Source organism: Juglans microcarpa x Juglans regia, chromosome 4D (assembly GCF_004785595.1).
Source record: "Juglans microcarpa x Juglans regia isolate MS1-56 chromosome 4D, Jm3101_v1.0, whole genome shotgun sequence".
NCBI classification, from domain to species: Eukaryota; Viridiplantae; Streptophyta; class Magnoliopsida; order Fagales; family Juglandaceae; genus Juglans; species Juglans microcarpa x Juglans regia.
The window spans coordinates 11,100,879-11,119,763 of record NC_054600.1 but is presented as its reverse complement, the minus strand read 5'-3'; the positions used below and the strand labels follow the sequence as shown (position 1 = coordinate 11,119,763).

The window sequence follows — 18,885 nt, the reverse complement described above, 5'->3', positions numbered from 1 at the left end:
TACATAATTGAGTAGACCTAAGTACATAAATTAATATATAAATAAAATAATAAATATAAAATTTAAAATTTATAAATAGAACATGATTCTAAAATTTATAAATAGAATAAGATAAGAAAAAAGTACAAGGAATGTAGAACTAATGAAATAGAATTTTCATCTTTCTACATGAAATATATAGATATGTATATGTATGATAATCTCCTTTGATAAGAATCAATACGATCTTTGTAATATGGAGAAGACAAAATTGTTTCTAGCATCGACAAAACCATAAGCGCCCCTTGTTTCAAAGAGAGGAGGACGGATTATTCACATTTCATTTGATAGTCAGGGCAAATTGAAAGCTAAGAAGTGTTAATTCAAAGGATTCCCTAGCGAAAATAGAGATGTCTCCTACATTACCCATAATATGTGGAAGTATCGACGTAATTTCATAGAGTCATTTGGTCTGAATGCTACATGAAGAACATAAGCCAGATGAAGGAACGGGAAGACCTAGGACGTAGAAGATCATAACATTATTGATTCGGTAGATTTGGATTCATATATATCACTCATGAGATACTTCATTATACGATATATATATATATAAGATCCATCTATATATATTTATTTTTTGAAAAGAGTTGAGGTCACATGTCCAATAATGATCCCTTCCTACTTTTATTATAAAAACTTTCACTTATGACGGAGGAATACATAAGAAACAAGCACCTTGACATCTTAAGCCTCAGGCATAAAAAGCCCTAACATCCCAAAAATAGTCCCTCAAAACCAAAGTCAAAATCAACATCTAAGAAAAGGAATACCAAGTATATCCAAGCGAATAATACCTCGGATAGGGCCATGCATGAAAGAATCATCACAAAAATCTAAAATGACCCCTCGCGTCCCTTGCTTAGCCAAAAAGTGCGCTGTCATGTTCGCTTCTCTAAAGATGTGTCGAAAGTGAACATTAAGCTCCCCAACAATAGTTGTAATTTCCTCCAAAAAATCCCAAAGAAACCAATACTTACACACTCCCGAAGCTAACCACCCAACTATGACCATTGAGTCTAATTCTAACAAAACATCTCTCAACCCAAGTTGCCTGCACAACCAAAGCCTATCAAGGAGAGCTCTTCACTCCGCAATGGTATTATTCGCATGACCATAATAGTGGGCAAAACCCGCCAACCGCCAATACTCCACCTTGAGAATTACGAATAATACCTCCCCCACCTAAAATACCTGGGTTGCTGCAAGAACCTCCATCAACATTCAACTTTACCCGTCCTCTCTTTAGAGGTTGCCATGCAATTAATTTAACTTTGCTTATAACAACCGGAACAATTGGACAGCCTAAATCCTCCAAAATCACTCGGTCAAGGGAACCTTGGCACTGAAATTTTTTTTATCTTACTTGACATTTCACTAATTAAAATTTTAATAGATTGAATAATAGCATCCGAATTAAAATTCATACATTCCATTCTAGCCGCACATCGAGCTCTCCGTAAAGCCCAAGAGATAGCAATAGGGAGAGCTCCCCGAAGCCAGTCCACTTGCGTAGACATGGAAGCTCACTGCCACCAGAAACTCATCATGCCCTCCCAGTTTCCAATCTATGGTATTCTCATTCAACATGAAGTCGTAAAAAATTGCCATATTTTTTCAATTCCTACTCCCTCATATAAAATGTGATTCAGTGTCTCCATTTTTTACTATTCACAACATTCACACTAAGAAACAATCGATATGCCAAGCTACTGAATAAGGCCATCCACCGGTATAGCCTTCTTTTTAGCCCGCCAAACAAAGAAAGACATCTTCTTTGGAATCCAATTTTTCCACAACAATTTTTTCCAAATACATATATGTAACGCCCATCCTTGTGGTGGGTCTTTTTATAAAATGTTTTTATAAAGGACGACGGGAATTACCGTCCGATTTAGAACTTTTTACTTGCATACCCAGGGTGCAAGACTCTACGTTTATATCATAAAATGTGCTTTTAGAATAACAGAGGTTTACAGTGAAAAACATTATTCTTACAATAAAGGGTCCCTCGTGCCATTAAAACTCGTGCCTAGACTTCCGTGCTCTTCCCTATGGGTCGTGTCCGTCCTGATCGTTCAGTTCCTGTGAGGGGGAGGGACATGCATAAAAACTAAAATGAGTCGATGACTCGTAAGCATTACTTCATATGGTTAAAATATAACAACATAGATATTTCATTCATGCGTTCATCATTCATATATACTATACATACGTGCGTGCGTGCATACGTGTGTTCGTTTGAAAACTTCACTGGATGGGGTTTTCTTTTAAAAATGGACTTTCTTTTCACCAAACGTGTCCCCCGTCAGTGCCTTCATTTCTGCAAAAATGCGGTGCATTCTTTCATACATGCGTTCATTCGAAAACATCACTGGACAGGGTTTTCCTTCGGAAATGGACTTTCTTTTCATAAAATGTTTCCCCCGTCAGTGCCTTCATTTCTTAAAAGTTCGTGTGTTACGTGCGTACATGCGTTCATGCATATATACATACATTCTTTCTTATCACTTTCATAGGCCAGTACACACTGTTACGCCCCGTGTGTTGGGGTTAGCGGTCATTCTTTGAACCCGGACTCCGCCGGTGGCCCCGGGTTGGGAATCTCTTTCATAGGGGGCAGCACTGGGTGCACTACCAGTACTACTTACCCGGCATCGCAATCTGCCCATTCATTGGTACCCTTTCATTCATACATGTGGCCGTTACGTGTCTTCATACATTTTATGTTTTCATTCATTCTTGCTTCTCATTCGTTCATGCCAGCTTTGAAGAGATGAAGCTTTCATTCAGTTCTTTCTTTCATTTAATAGTTCAGTTCATGAGAAAACATTCATTTTTATGAGAAAACATTTCTTTTCGTGAGAAAACATCGTTAACAGTTTGTTCATGGAAAACTTCATTTTAAAACATACATGAGCTTAAACGTTGGCTTTCGTGGCATCCATAAGTGTCACCTTGAACGTTGTCTCTCACGGCATCCACGAGCATCACCTCATGGCGCGCGTGAGAACGTTGGCTCATAGGAGCCATAAAAGCATCTGTCTTCGTGCCTTTCGTGCAGTTCGTGGATTTTCTTAGAAAATACATACAATAGATACATCGTATAGTCATCCATTCACAAGCGTACAATTAATACTTTCGTTGCGTAAAAAGGGGCTGCCAAGGAGGGCCGTACATACGTATACCTTTGAACACTTAGCATTTTCTTTCGTAAAAACGTCTTTCGTGTTTTTTCGTAAGGTATCGTGAGGAAAAGCATTTTGTTTCGTTTCTTTATATATTTTAGAAAGACAATAGAAGAGTATGAACGTAACACTTACTTGGACTCTATGCTACTTGCATATCATGCAGTCCATTCATGTGCGTGTCAGATGGCAACCTACATTCATACACATAACCTTAACGTCATTCTCTATCTAATGCATAATCAACTTAAACTAGAAATAGAGCTATGCTTTACTTGGAACGCTCTCCTTCTATCACATGCACTTACGTGCCCTTTACTATGTTAAACCCTTCGGGGACCATTACGGTCATCACATCTTCCAACTCAAGGTCCTACCTCGAGTGCTCATCCACTAGAGTGAACCCATGATTCACCTTAGGATTAAGACACTAAGATCTTAGTCTTACTCTTCTTACTAGCCACATTCAACGAATGATTCCAACCGATGGAATCACGCATCCCAATCCTAGACAATACACCCGTCACTATCTCCGTGCATCTTAGCCCATACTAAATCCTCATTCCCATCCATACAAGACACACGGCTCTAAGCCAACTCCGAGGCTTAAGCACTGTGTAACTGTGCTCAGAACAGATTACCCATTACATATGGTGAATTCGTCCGGCACATGTGTCTAACCAAATTACACATGTACTTTACCCCTTTATCACCTAATATCAACATATAACATGTTGGTCACCTGCTCGGGGGGGACAAGAGCCATAATTCGATACCAACCTTCTCTTAACTCAGCTAGCATGACTCTTCATGCTATCTGACCCTTTTGACAGTTCATCCCAACACTTAACATGGTAATGCTCCATTCACCATTACGCCTTATGTCATGTCATATAGCTCGAGACTACACCCGAGCTATACCATGACCTTGTCACCTCACCTGACATCCCGCTATGTCATTCTTAGATCAACCCTTAACTCATCACGAGTACGGTTCCTCACGTACTCCTGTCACATCGTGACATCTCATCACATTCCCGCTACACCATTTCTATACTAACTCCTCACCCATCATAAGCATGACTGTCAGGAACCACATCACTTCATGACGTTGCCCAGTCATGCTTCCGCTGCGTACTCTTATACTTGTTCTACTACTTCACACATACTCCTAGTCATAAGTCCATCACGGTGACATTTGTCACTTCAGACTACAGGCTGCACCATAACTACTTCGGGACATTGTTCCACAATTCCAGACACTATTCACCACGTTCCACAACCATCCTTATCTCTGCAACACACCACACGGAGTGTCTCTATCTCGTGGAGTACACTCCAGATTTACTCCCTTCACACATACTACGCCACATCACTACTATGGCATACCCGTCATATGGTGCATCGCTCCACTATATGGAGTACACTCAGCATATACTCTATTTTCACACGCTACGACCCATCACCATTATGGCATACGCGCCACATGGTGTATCATTCCATCACATAGAGTACACTCCACGTGTGCTCTCTTCACATACATTACGCCACATCACCATTTTGGCATACTCGCCATATGGTGCATCTCTCCACCATATAGAGTACACTTCTCATATACTCTCTTCACACACGTTACACCACATCACCATGATGGCATACCCGCTATATGGTGCATCTCTCCACCACATAGAGTACACTCCACGTGTACTCCATTCACACACTACGCCACATCACCATTATGGCATACCCGCCATGTGCGTCACTCTACCACATGGAGTACACTTCTCATGTACTTCCTTCATACACACTACGACCCATCACCATTATGGTATACCCGCCATATGGTGCATCTCTCCACCACATAAAGTACACTTCTCGTATACTCTCTTCACACACGTTACGCCACATCACCATGATGGCATACCCGTCATATGGTGCGTCACTCCACCACATGGAGTACACTTCACGTGTACTCCATTCACACATCACACCATACAGAGTACACTCTACGTGTACTCTTCCCATTCCACAATACGCCAGCTACATATACTCTCTTTATCCCACACTACACCACACACAGAGTACACTCAGCGTGTATTGTTCCCACTCCACATGCCACGACACCAATACAACACATACTCTGCAGCCATACTACACCGCACAATCCACAATATTGCACAGCACAGCACAACACAATTCCCAACTACGCTCCACACTTCACAGCACACTACACAGATAAGACTAACACTTCACTACATAGAATGCCCAACACTTCACTACATAGGATGCACAACACTTCATTACACGGCATATCATAGTACAACAAACTCCACAATACTAACAACACAGTCTACAACCTAATCAACTAATCAACATCTAACATAAATAATCAAGGGATAGAAGGTTATACCATCGACGGGATAACCCGTGCATTGCTCGCTGATCGTCACAGTAGTTGATGCCGGAAAGGTCGTACGTGTCGGCTAACCCACGTACGGTGACTGTTTGGGCGTTTGGATAGCTAAGTGTGGTCTTGGAAGGGCTCGTGAAGGCCTTGTGATGGTGGCAAGGAGCGTAACACGGCGGATCTAGCCGTGTACAGTGGCTGTCTATCACGTGCAGTGGTTACCCACCACATAAGGTTCGGCTAAGGGAGTTGGTGGTGGAGCCGTGGAGGCTCGAAGGTGGTGGCACGGTGGTGGAGGGGGGAATGGAGAGGGGGGAGAAGCCCCTGCGAGAGTGAGAGAGAGTGTGCGTGCATGGGTGGCAGATCGAGGTCGTGGGTGGTTAGGTTGGCTCAATGGTGGTCTGAGGAGGCTGAAGGTGGCGGTTACACACCGAGGGTGGCGGCGTATGGTGGTGGAAGGTGTGCAATCCGTGCATGAGAGGAGGGGGAAGCTCGTGCGTGGAAGAGAGGCTATGGGCCGCGGGTCACGTGGAGGAGAAAGGGGAAGGGGAGGGGAGGTCCATGGTGGTGCCTAATGGCCGTTGGTATCGCGCACGACGGCATACGGTGGGGAAATGTGTTAAAACCCATGTGTCAGACCCATTTCGAGAAGAAAGGGAGAGGGCTGCCTTGAGGGATTAGGTTCGGTGGGGTTGTTGCCAGTGGTGGCTGGAAGTACATGGTGAAACTGTGCATGAGAGCTGTGTGCGTGCATGGGGAAGGTGGCCGCACAACGGGGGCTGGCTTTGCCAGTGAGGGGTCACCGGCATGAGAGGAGGTGGACGGTGGTGGAGGTGAGACCTGCCGGCGCACGGTGGCCCCGGGCTGTGAGGTGGAGGCTTCGGCGAGAAGGGGCTGCGTACACCGTACGCCGAAGGAGAGAGGGAGGAGAAAGAAAGGGTTGGGGAAAAATGAGGGAGAAAGAGAGGGGTCTGGGTATTTAATCCAGTCCCTTCATCTGGGGATCCTCAAAACGATCTAACGATGAGATATTAAAACACTGATTTGAAAATGCGTAAACATTAACTTAATTAAAAGCACTTAGAGGAATTAAGGTAGAATATTATTTAAACTAACTTTAGTTTATAAAATAATATTCTTCATCATTAATAAATGATGAAGTCTTATTTAATATATTTAAAAGGATAAAACCATTTAATTAATTAAAGCTTTCAACATAATTATATCCCATAATATTTTAAATAACTGAAATCATTTTAACAATTAATATTGAAATGATTTCCAACAATTATAATATTTTTGGAGCTCTTCAAGAATATTATAATTGTCGTATTTAAAATCAAGTTTAGTTCAATAACACTGGAAATACTCCTTATAAATATTTCCAGTACATTTAAAACACTGGGCATGCCCTAGAAGTCACCTAATATCTTGAGAGACACGCCATCGTGGTTCGGCACGCATGATGAGGCTCACAGTCGCTAGATGGAAGGGGCAAACAATCCACATAATCTCTGCCCTCGGGATTTGCTTACACCATAAAGACGGAACGTACGTCAGAAAGAGAGAAGCGTACGTAAAAAGGAAGAAGCAGGGTATTACAGTATATCACCATGCTGTTGCACCAGCGGCCAAGCCGACTTGGTACTAAATTTACCATTTACTGTGGGCTGCCATACTCATACATCGATACTTGGTTTCAACTTGATAGCCACACCATGTAATTTGACTAGAAATTATTTCGGAACGAGCTCCCGCAAGGCTTGGTCAGCTGGACCTGCGTCTGTAAATACTTCCACCACCTACAAGTCCAGACGCCCAACAATAGGTAATTGAGCAATTAGAGGATCCTCTCCTAACCAGTTGTCCTACTAGAAATTAACATGGCCTGCCCGAATAATCCACCGAGAATTCTGTAAAACCTGGGGCATGAAAATCCCTTTCCAAAACCAAGACCTAGTTCGACATTGCAGCACTGAAAGAATATGAGAATTGCCAATATATTTAGAAGTAAAAAATTCAACCACATCGACTTATCATTAATAATCTTCCATGCAAATTTCATAAGTAAAGAAGCTTCAACCTCGTGCAAATCCTGAATACCCAACCCACCCTCTTCCACTGGCATACAAATTTTGCTCCAAGATATCCACTTCCTTTTTGCATTCTCCAACGACAAACCCCATAAAAAATTCATGAAAATTCTCTTTATCTCCAATATCACTCCTTTTGGTAAATTCCAAACAGAAAACATATGTATAGGCATACTATTCAAAACATGATTGATTAGAACAATTTTACCTCCAAAAGAGATAAACTTGCTCTTCCACCCCGCCAATTTTTTTGGATTTTCATCAAGAGAGAATCAAACACTCAGATAGTCATGTGACACACAATCAAAGGTACTCTCAAATATGTGGAAGGCCAACTACCTTCCACAAAACCTAAAATCGCCTTCAAATCATTTTTACGGGCAGCCAATATAAAGGAAGAAAAAAATATTGAAGATTTACTCGGATTAATCAATTGACCAGACATCAATTCATACCTATGCAATACTTCCATAAGAGCCCAAAATGACAACTTACCCCCATTAGCAAAAATCAGAATATCATCTGTATAAAACAAATGTGAAATCAAGGTACCTCCACCTGGGTGGAACTACTTGATTTGACACAGACCAAACTCTTTATGAAGCATTCAAGAGAGAATCTCCTTCGATAAAATAAATAAATAAGGAGAAAGAGGATCACCTTGACGAAGCCCACGCGACGGCTTGGAAAAATCTTTGGCACACCCATTCAATAAAACCGAGTAAAAAGGGGAGGAAACAACATTAAAAACAAGAGTGCACATCTTCTCTGAAAACCCCAACCTACTTATAATCTCCAGGAGAAAATTCCAGTTGACTCGATCATAAGCTTTGGCCATATCAATTTTCAACAAAACATTATCCCCTCTCGCCTTCCTATTGATGCCTTGAACCAGTTCTTGAGACAACGAAATATTCTAAAAAATGCTTCTACCTGGAATAAATGCCGCCTATTCAGGAGAAATAATTTTATCTAGGATCGGCGCCAATCGAAAAACCATAATCTTGGACTTAGTTTTATAGACAATAGAACAAAGGCTGATTGATCAAAACTGGCCAAAACCCAAAGGCTCATCAACTTTTGGAATCAAAGCCAAATTCGCAGCCCCGAAAAAAGTTGAAAGCGGTTGTCCTGCAAAAAAATCTTTAGCCATTTCCAACAAATCATCTTTAACAATATCCCAAACAAGCATGAAAAAACTAGCCGAAAAAACTATCTAGACTCAGGCTACTATTCACCAGGATAGACCAAAGAGCTTGCTTGAGTTCCTGTGAGTTCAGTTTAGCATGCAATGCCTCGTTCTCATCTCTGGACACCATTAGCTATAACTGCTCCAATTCCTCCATGTATCTCTCAATCGGCGTCCCTGTGAGTAAATTCTAGAAGAACGTAATAGCACCATTGTGAACCTCTTCCACTGAAGCCAACATACTGCCATCCTCCATAAGCATTTTCTCAATTTTTTTACTCCCTTTTCTAAGCTGTAAGGTAGCATGGAAGAACCTAGAGTTCTCATCCCCTTCAGCAAGCCATCTGATACGTGACTTCTAGCAGGCCAAGACCTCCTCTCTGTGGACCCAGTGCAAGTGCTCTTGTTTACATTTTAACAACTCAGTTTCGGTTTGAGCTACATAAGAGCGGGACAATGTGACTTCCAACCCAGTATTGTGTTCTTCCAACATTTTAAGCTCAATCTCCACTCTACCAAAAACCTCTCAATTCCACATCCGTAACACTCATTTCAGCTTCTTCAATTTTTTGCTAATTCTCACCATGGCACAGCCTACAATTTGCTCATCCCAAACCTCTTGAACTAAAGGCAAAAATTTCTCATCAGATCCCCACATACGTAGGAACTTGAATGGGTGAATAGCAGCAACTCTATCTCTAAAGAGCTGAACCAGCATCAGTGCATGATCCAAAGAAGTCCTCGGCAAATACGAAACCGTAACATCTCCAAAAAAATCCGTAAATTGCACATTCACAAGGAGACAGTCTAACCGAGCCCAAATTCTTCTGCCCCCTAACCTGCCATTGCACCACGACAAATGATTACCTTCACACGGAAGGTCCACCAGCACACACGCATGAATACAGCCATTAAAATCCATCTTTGCCCAAGGAGCCTGCAAAAGCCCTCCCACCTTTTCACCATCTCCAATTATATTAAAATTCCCTCTAATAAACCAAGGCAGCCCACAAGAATTTTGAGCTCTTAAAAACTCCCATAGTTCGACTCTTTTATTCCGAAACCAGCACGCATAAACAAAGGTTGCAAACACCCGACAATTCCCATGAACAAACCATCCACTAATAGCTTGATCTGACATTGAAACCAAATCGAACTCCACATCTGTAACCCCCGCTTCTTTCTTCTTACGTAAGCTTCTCTCTTTCCTACGTAAGGCTCCTCCTTTTTGACGTAAGCAAATTCCGATGACGGAATTATGCAACAGTCTGTCATTCTTTATGGCGACTACGAGCATCGTCATGTGTGCTAAACCATGACGACGTGTCTCTCGAGATATTAGGTGACTTCTAAGGCATGCCAGTGTTTTAAATGTACTGGAAATATTTATATGAGGTATTTCCAGTATCGTTGAGTTAAACGTGTTTTTAAATGAGACAATTATAATATTTTGAAGAGCTCCAAAATATTATAATTGTCAGAAATCATTTTAATATTAATTATTAAAATGATTCCAATTATTTGAAATATTAAAGGATTTAAATTATGTTGAAAGTTTTAATTAAATTAAATGGTTTCATCCTTTTAAATATATTAAACAAGACTTCATCATTTTATTAATGATGAAGAAATATTATTTTATAAACTAAAGTTAGTTTAAAATAATATTTACCTTAATTCCTCTAAGCGCTTTTAATTAAGTTCACGTTTACGCATTTTCAAATCAGTGTTTTAATATTTCAACGTCAGATCGTTTTGAAGACCCCAAAATGAAAGGGTTGGGTTAAGTACCCAGACCCTCTCTCTTTCCTCCTCACTTTTCCCTCCCCTTCCTCTCGGCTTGCACAGCACACAGCACCCGACCCTCTTCCGCCCGTAGCTTCCATTGCACAGCCTGGCACCGCTGTGCGCCACCCATTCTCACTGCCGGTACCGTTGGCCTCCTCTCCCTCCGGCGAGTCCATCCACGGCAGCCCCTCTCCCTCACGCTCTCTCTTCCTCTTCGCTGGAAGTGTAAAGCCCGAATGGGCTTGATGGCCACTGCGCCGCCATGCGCCGCCCAATGGCTCCACCGCTCCCACGGCGACCTCCCCTCCCACTGGCCATCATCCTCCACCGAAGCTAGCCCCTGTTGCGCAGTCCTCCCTCTCCTTCCACGCAAGTACCCGAAATGGGTCTCTAACCCATTTCCTCACCTTGCGCCGCCGTGCGCAACTCCCACGGCTGCCAGGCACCATCGTGAACCTCCCTCTCCCTTCCTCTTCCTCCTCCACGTGACCCATGGCCAGTAGCCCTCCTCCATCGCACGGCCTCCCTCTCCCTCACACACACGGGTTGCACACCGTGCACCGCCACCCACGGTGGGTAACCTCCGTCATCAGCCTCCTCAGGCCACCACCAAGCCAACCCAACCTCCCATGGCCCCAATCTGCCACCCATGGACGCACACTCTCTCTCACTCTCCCACGGCCTCTCACCCACTGTACGGCCAGAATCGCCAACGTGAGCCACCGTGGAGCCACCTCGATGCCACCACGAGATCCACCACATTTCCCTTAGCCAAGCCTTAGGTCCAAACCACCACTTTACGTGGTGGGTAATCACTGCACGTGATGGACAGTCACTACATGTGACTGACTGCCACTGTTTAGGTACGCTGTGTACTGCCCTTCATAGCCACCAACACAGGGCCTTCACGAGCCCTTCCAAGACCACACTTAGCTATCCAAACGCCCAAACAGTCAACGTACGTGGGTTAGCCGCCACGTGCGACCTCTCCAACGTCATCGGCTGTGACGATCAGCGAGCAACGCACGGGTTATCTCGTCGATGGTATAACTCTCTATCCCTTTTAATTATGTCAGATATTAATTAGTTGATTAGGTTGTGGACTGTGCTGTTAGTATTAGCAGAATGACTGGGTTGTATTGAGATGCGCTATGTAGAGCGTTGTGAAGTGTTGGGCATACCTGTATAGTGTGGTGATGTGATGTGCCGTGTATGTGAAGTGTTGGGCATATTGTGTAGTGCGCTGTGAAGTGTTGTGGACTGTGCTGTGTAATGCATGGAGTTTGTGTTGTAATGATGGTGTGGTTGTGCTGTGCAGTGTAGTTGTGGGGCATGTGCCGTATGGATAGTGTGGCGTTGTGCAGAATGGGAAGAGTACATGTTGGTATCAGAGCAGAGCCCAGGTTATGCTAGACTCTATAGTATTCTTTTCAAAATAAAAAAGAGAAAATCATTTTTCTTAAGAGGAAACTTTTTCTATAGAAAGAAAACTTTTGAAAGAAGAACTGCATGTGAAAGAAAAACCTAGACTGACATCTTCCCAAGGCGTGTCTCGTCCTACAGTAAGTACATGCAAGTACTTTATTTTAAAGCTATGATGTTTTCAATGTATGACTTAATGAATGCATGCATGTCAGACTGGCAACTAGAATGAGATAGTCATGCTAAGTGCATAGAATGTAAAGGGTATCAGAGACTGAGCATAGTTAGAGATTGAGGAATGAACCATGAAAAGTTAAGGCATGCGACAATAGTTGCTTGCCAATTCAGAAACAGACTAGAAACGTTAGAAAGACCGTAATAGTTAAAGAAAATGTATGAACGACTACGACTTAAGTTTAGGACTGAAACGGAAAACGAGATGGCGACTTCAAGTTTCGTCATCAAGAATGTTAAAATGGAAGGTACGAGTGCTACGTGATGGATGGACTCAACTACTTCAGAATGAAGTTAAGCATATTGATGGAGGAATGACAAGACGTGAAGGCAAGTACTGTACAAGACATGATGAGATGCTAAACGTACGCGGAAGTGCATAAAGACAACACGAGGACTAGTATGAACAGACCCATAGTAGGATGAGCAAATTCTTAGGACCCTGCGTGAAATTTTTAGAACGCTGAGCAAAATCTTAAAGCGCTAAGCAAACTCCCTATAACCTTAAGCAAATTTCGAGGACGAAATTTATATAAGGTGGGGAGAATGTAACCCCCGCTCCTTTCTTCTTACGTAAGCTTCTCTCTTTCTTATGTAAGGCTCCTCCTTTTTTACGTAAGCAAATTTCGATGACGGAATTATGCAACAGTCTGCCATTCTTTATGGCGACTGCGAGCATCGCCATGTGTGCCGAACCATGACGACGTGTCTCTTGAGATATTAGGTGACTTCTAAGGCATGCCCAGTGTTTTAAATGTACTGGAAATATTTATATGAGGTATTTCCAGTATCGTTGAGTTAAACTTATTTTTAAATGAGACAATTATAATATTTTGAAGAGCTCCAACATATTATAATTGTCAGAAATCATTTTAATATTAATTATTAAAATGATTCCAGTTTTTTGAAATATTAAGGGATTTAAATTATGTTGAAAGTTTTAATTAAATTAAATGGTTTCATCATTTTAAATATATTAAACAAGACTTCATCATTTTATTAATGATGAAGAAATATTATTTTATAAACTAAAGTTAGTTTAAAATAATATTTACCTTAATTCCTTTAAGTGCTTTTAATTAAGTTAACGTTTACGCATTTTCAAATCAGTGTTTTAATATTTCAACGTTAGATCGTTTTGAGAACCCCAAGACGAAAGGGTTGGGTTAAGTACCCAGACACTCTCTCTTTCCTCCTCACTTTTCCCTCCCCTTCCTCTCTCCTCCCTCTCCCCTCTCGGCTTGCACAGCACGCAGCACGCGACCCTCTTCTGCTAGTAGCTTCCATTGCACAGCCAGGCGCCGCCGTGAGCCATCCACTCTCACTGCCGGCACCGTTGGCCTCCTCTCCCTCCGGCGAGTCCATCCACGGCAGCCCCTCTCCCTCACGCTCTCTCTTCCTCTTCGCTGGAAGTGTAAAGCCCGAATGGGCTTGATGGCCACTGAGACGCTATGCACAGCCCAATGGCTCCACTGCTCCCCTCCCACCGGCCATCATCCTCCACCGAAGCCAGCCCCTGTTGCGCAGCCCTCCCTCTCCTTCCCCAGAAAGTACCTGAAATGGGTCTCTAACCCATTTCCTCACCGTGTGCCACCATGCGCCACAGTGCGCGACTCCCACGGCAACCAGGCACCACCGTGAGCCTCCCTCTCCCTTCCTCTTCCTCCTCCACGTGACCCATGGCCAGTAGCCCTCCTCCATTGCACGACCTCCCTCTCCCTCACACGCACGGGTTGCACACCATGCACCGCCACCCACGGTGGGTAACACGTCATCAGCCTCTTCAGGCCACCACCAAGCCAACCCAACCTCCCATGGCCCCGATCTGCCACCCATGCACGCACACTCTCTCTCACTCTCCCACGGCCTTTCACCCACTGTGTGGCCAGATCCGCCACCGTGGCGCCACCTCGATGCCACCACGAGATCCACCGCATTTCCTTTAGCCAAGCCCTAGGTCCAAACCTCCACTTTACGTGGTGGGTAATCACTGCACGTGATGGACAGACACTACATGTGACTGACTACCACTGTACACGGTTAGGTACGATGTGTACCGCCCTTCATATCCACCAACACAGGGCCTTCACGAGCCCTTCCAAGACCACACTTAGCAATCCAAACGCCTAAACAGTCAACGTACATGGGTTAGCCGCCACGTACGACCTCTCCAACGTTATTGGCTGTGACGATCAGCGAGCAACGCACAGGTTATCCCGTCGATGGTATAACTCTCTATGCCTTTTAATTATGTTAGATATTGATTAGTTGATTAGGTTGTGGACTGTGCTGTTAGTATCAGGGAAATGACTTGGTTGTATTGAGATGCGCTGTGTAGTGCGCTGTGAAGTGTTGGGCATATCTGTGTAGTGTGGTGATGTAATGTGCCGTCTATGTGAAGTGTTGGGCATATTGTGTAGTGCGCTGTGAAGTGTTGCGGACTGTGCTGTGTAATGCAGTTGTAGAGTTTGTGTTGTAATGATGGCGTGGTTGTGTTGTGCAGTGTAGTTGTGGGGCATGTGCCGTATAGATGGTGTGGCGTTGTGCGGAATGGGAAGAGTACACACTGAGTGTACTCTGTGTGTGGCATAAAGTGAGATAAGGAGAGTATATGTGAAATATACTCTCCTGGCGTATTGTGGATTGGGAAGAGTACACGTAAAGTGTACTCTATATGGTGTGATATGTGTAACGGGAGGATGGAGTGATGCACCATACTGCGGGTATGCCGTAATGGTGATGTGGCATAACGTGTATGGAGTATACGCGGAGTGTACTCCATGTAGTGGAGCGACGCACCATACGGCGGATATGCCGTAATGGTGATGTGGCGTAACGTGTGTGAAGGGATTACACGCGAAGTGTACTCTATGTCGTAGAGGGATGCACCATATGGCGTGTACGCCATAATGGTGATGTGGTGTGTATGAAAGGAGTACACGAGGAGTGTACTCCATGTGATGGAGTGATGCATCGTATGGCGGGTATTCCATATTGATGATAGGTTGTAGCGTGCGGAAAGGGAGTATACGTGGAATGTATTCCACGAGGCAGAGACACTCGGTGTGACCTGTCGCGGAGATAAGGATGGTTGTGCAGTTTTTGGGCTTGGAACGTGGTGAATAATGTCGGGAATTGTGGAACAATGTCTCGAAGTAGTTATGGTGCATCCTGTAGTCTGAGGTGACAAGTGTCACCATGATGGACTTATGGTTAGGAGTATGCGTGAAGTAACAGAACAAGTGTAAGTGTACGCAGTGGAAGCATGTCTGGGCAACGTCACGAAGTGATGTGGTTACTGATAGTCGTGCTTGTGATGGATAAGACGTTGGCGTAGAACATGGTGAGTTGTGTCGGGAACTGTGGAACAGTGTCCCGAAGTAGTTGTGACGCGGCCTGTAGTCTGAGGTGACAAATGTCACTGTAATTGACTTAAGGTTGGAAGTATGGGTGTAGTAGTAGAATAAGTGTAAGAGTACGCAGCGGAAGCATGACTGGGTAATGTCATGAAGTGACGTGGTTCCTGACAGTCATGCTTATGATGGGTGAAGAGTTAGTGTGGAAATGGCGTAACGGAAACGTGACTAGATGTCACGATATTACGGGAGTACGTGAGGAAACGTACTTATGATGAGTTAGAAGTTGGCGTAGAAGTGACGTAATGGGATGTCAGGTGATGTGACAAGGTCACGGTGTAGCTTGAGAATAGTCTCGAGCTATGTGACGTGATGCAAGGCATAGTTGTGAAGGGAGCCTTGTCGCACCAAGTGTTGGGATGAACTGTAAGGAGGAATGGCTAGCATGAAGAGTCGTGCTGGCCGGGTTAAGAGAATGTTGGTATCAGAATATGGCCCTCATCCCTACGAGCAAGTGATGAACATGTTATATGTTGATCTTAGGTGATAAAAGGAGTAAGGTACATGTGTAATCTGGTTAAACACGTGTGCCGGACGGATTCACCATATGTAATGGGTAATCTGTCCACAGTATAGTTGCACGGTGCTTAAGTATCAGAGTTGGCTTAGAGCCATGTGGCTTGTATGGATGGGAATGAGGATTTAGTATGGGCTACGATTTATGGAGGTAGTGACGGGTGTATTGTCTATGATTGAGATGCGTGACTTAGTTGGTCTGAGTCATGCATCAAGATGAGTTCAATAAGGAGAATAAGACGAATGTCTTTGTGTCTTAATCCTAAGGTGAATCATGGGTTCACTTTAGTGAATGAGCACTCGAGACAAGACCTGAGTTGGAAGATGTGGTGACCGTAAGTGGTCCCTGAAGGTTTTAACATAGTGAAGGGCGCGTAAGTGCACGGGATAGAAGGAGAGTGTTTCAAGTATAGTGTAGTTCTAATTCTAGTTCAGTTGCTTATGTACTAGATAGAGAATGACGTTAAGGTTATGTATGCATGTAGGTTGCCAGCTGACACGTGCATGAATGGACTGCATGGTATGAAAGTAGCACGGAGTCCAGGTAAGTATTACGTTCATGCCCTTCTAGAGTTTTCTAGAAATTACGAAAGGAAAATGAAAAGCTCTTATCTTTATGAAAATGCTCACGAAAGAAGATGCCATGCTTTTGAACATATATGTACGTACGGCCCTTCCGTGAAAGCTCCTTTCTACGCACCCAAAGTTATTAATTGTACGCATGCGAATGGATGACTATAAGATGTATCTATTGTATGTATTTTCAAAGAAAAAGAACGAACCGATGTAAACGCACGAAGGAAGAGCTCGAGCCGATGCCTTCGCGGATCCCAACGACCGACGCTATCGCAAGCGCTGTGAGGTGATGCTCGCGGACGCCGCGAAGGCCGACGTTCGAGGTGATGCTTGCGGATGCCGTGAAAGGCGAAGTTTGAGCCCGTGCTTTACGTTTTATGGACGGTGCGAACTGACACTTTTATGAATGTCGTGAGGTGATGCTCGTGGACGTCATGAAAGAGAACGTTCGAGCCCATGCTCACGAAATGATATTTTCTCACGTAAAGAAATGTTTTCTCATGAAAGGACTGTTAAATGAAAGAAAGAACTAAATGAAAGCTCCAGCTCCTTAGAGCTGACATGAATGAATGAAAGAATGAAATGAAAGCATGAAATGTATGAAGATACGTAACGGCCACATGAATGAATGAAAAGGGGTACCCAATGAATGAATAGGCAGATTGCAATGACGGGTAGTAGTACTGGTAGTGCACCCAGTGCTGCACCCTAACGGAATAGGATTCCAACCCGTGGCCACGGGTGAATCCATCGGCCATAGGGCCTCTAACCCTAACACACGGGGGTAACAATGTGTACCGGCCTATGAAAGTAAAAGAAAGAATGTATGTATGTATGTATGTATGTACGCTGCACGAATGCACTTTAAGAAATGAAGGCACTGCACTCTTGCAGAAATGAAGGCACTGACGGGGGACACGTTTTACGAAAAGAAAGTCCCTTTTTCCAAAAAGGAAAACCCCATCCAGTGACGTTTGCAAATGAACGCACGTATGCACATATGCATGTATGTATAGTATGTTTGAATGATGAATGCATGAATGAAAACCTACTTTATTATATTTTAACCGCATGAAGTAATCTTACGAATCTTTGACTCATTTTAGTTTTTATGTATGTCCCTCCCCCCAACAGGGAAGGAAATGAAGTACGCATCGGGACGGACACAGCCCATGGGGAAGAGCACGGAAGTCTAGGCACGAGCATTTAAATGTAAGAGAGGCCTTTTATTATTAAAAATGATGTTTTCCACTGTAAACCTCTTTTATTGTAAAAGCAAATTTTACTTTATAAACGTAGAGTCTTGCACCTTGGGAAGAAAGCAAAAAGTTTTAAATCGGACGGTAATTCTCGTTGTCCTTTCTCAAAATATTTTATAAAAAGACCCACCACAAGGACGGGCGTTACAACATCCGTATTCCAAAATAACCAAATTTTTCCACCTATCTCCTCATTATTCAAATAAAACGGCATCTTCATCCAACATGCCCGTCTACTGCACTTATTAGAAGTTAAAAATGGTTCTAAAATGACCACCACTAAAGGATGGCTTTTATTTAAAATGCGCTGAAGTCTACTCTTCGACTAACGAATTCCCCTAATATTCCAGGTAGGAATATACATAAAAAACAATTAGTCAAGTTTTTTGGAGCGACTGCGACACTCCAACACCACAATCAATTTTTCTTTTCTTACCCCTTTTACTTTTTTCAAAGGAACATGCATATCTGGATCCGAGTCAAAAGGTTTTGCTGCTAACTCATTCAATTCCTCTTCGAACTCATCGTCGGACCCCGCCTTGGACATAACATCCATATGATGCAAATCTTCCACAACAAACAGATCACTATCGCCCAACCCACCTAATTCAAACTCGAAGGCTTCATCCACTAGCCTCAAGGTGCTTCTTGGTGTAGAACTTTCCAAAAATTCTTGGCCATCATCCCCATCCTCAGTTGCTGTAATTTCAAACCAATTATCCCGTGGCTTAGACGGTGTCCCCACCAACGATTCAGAA

The 18,885-nt window shown here is 43.4% G+C and overlaps 1 long non-coding RNA gene across 1 annotated transcript; it reads right to left on the bottom strand.

The window, feature by feature from the left end:
• Positions 1-258: 258 nt before the first annotated feature.
• LOC121260376 lies at positions 259-18,683 on the bottom strand. Its single transcript, XR_005939706.1, has 3 exons — positions 18,673-18,683; positions 17,029-17,040; positions 259-602 (listed from the first exon to the last, which is right to left on the bottom strand). It is a non-coding gene; the product is annotated as an uncharacterized LOC121260376 (long non-coding RNA).
• Between the last annotated feature and the right edge of the window lie 202 nt (positions 18,684-18,885).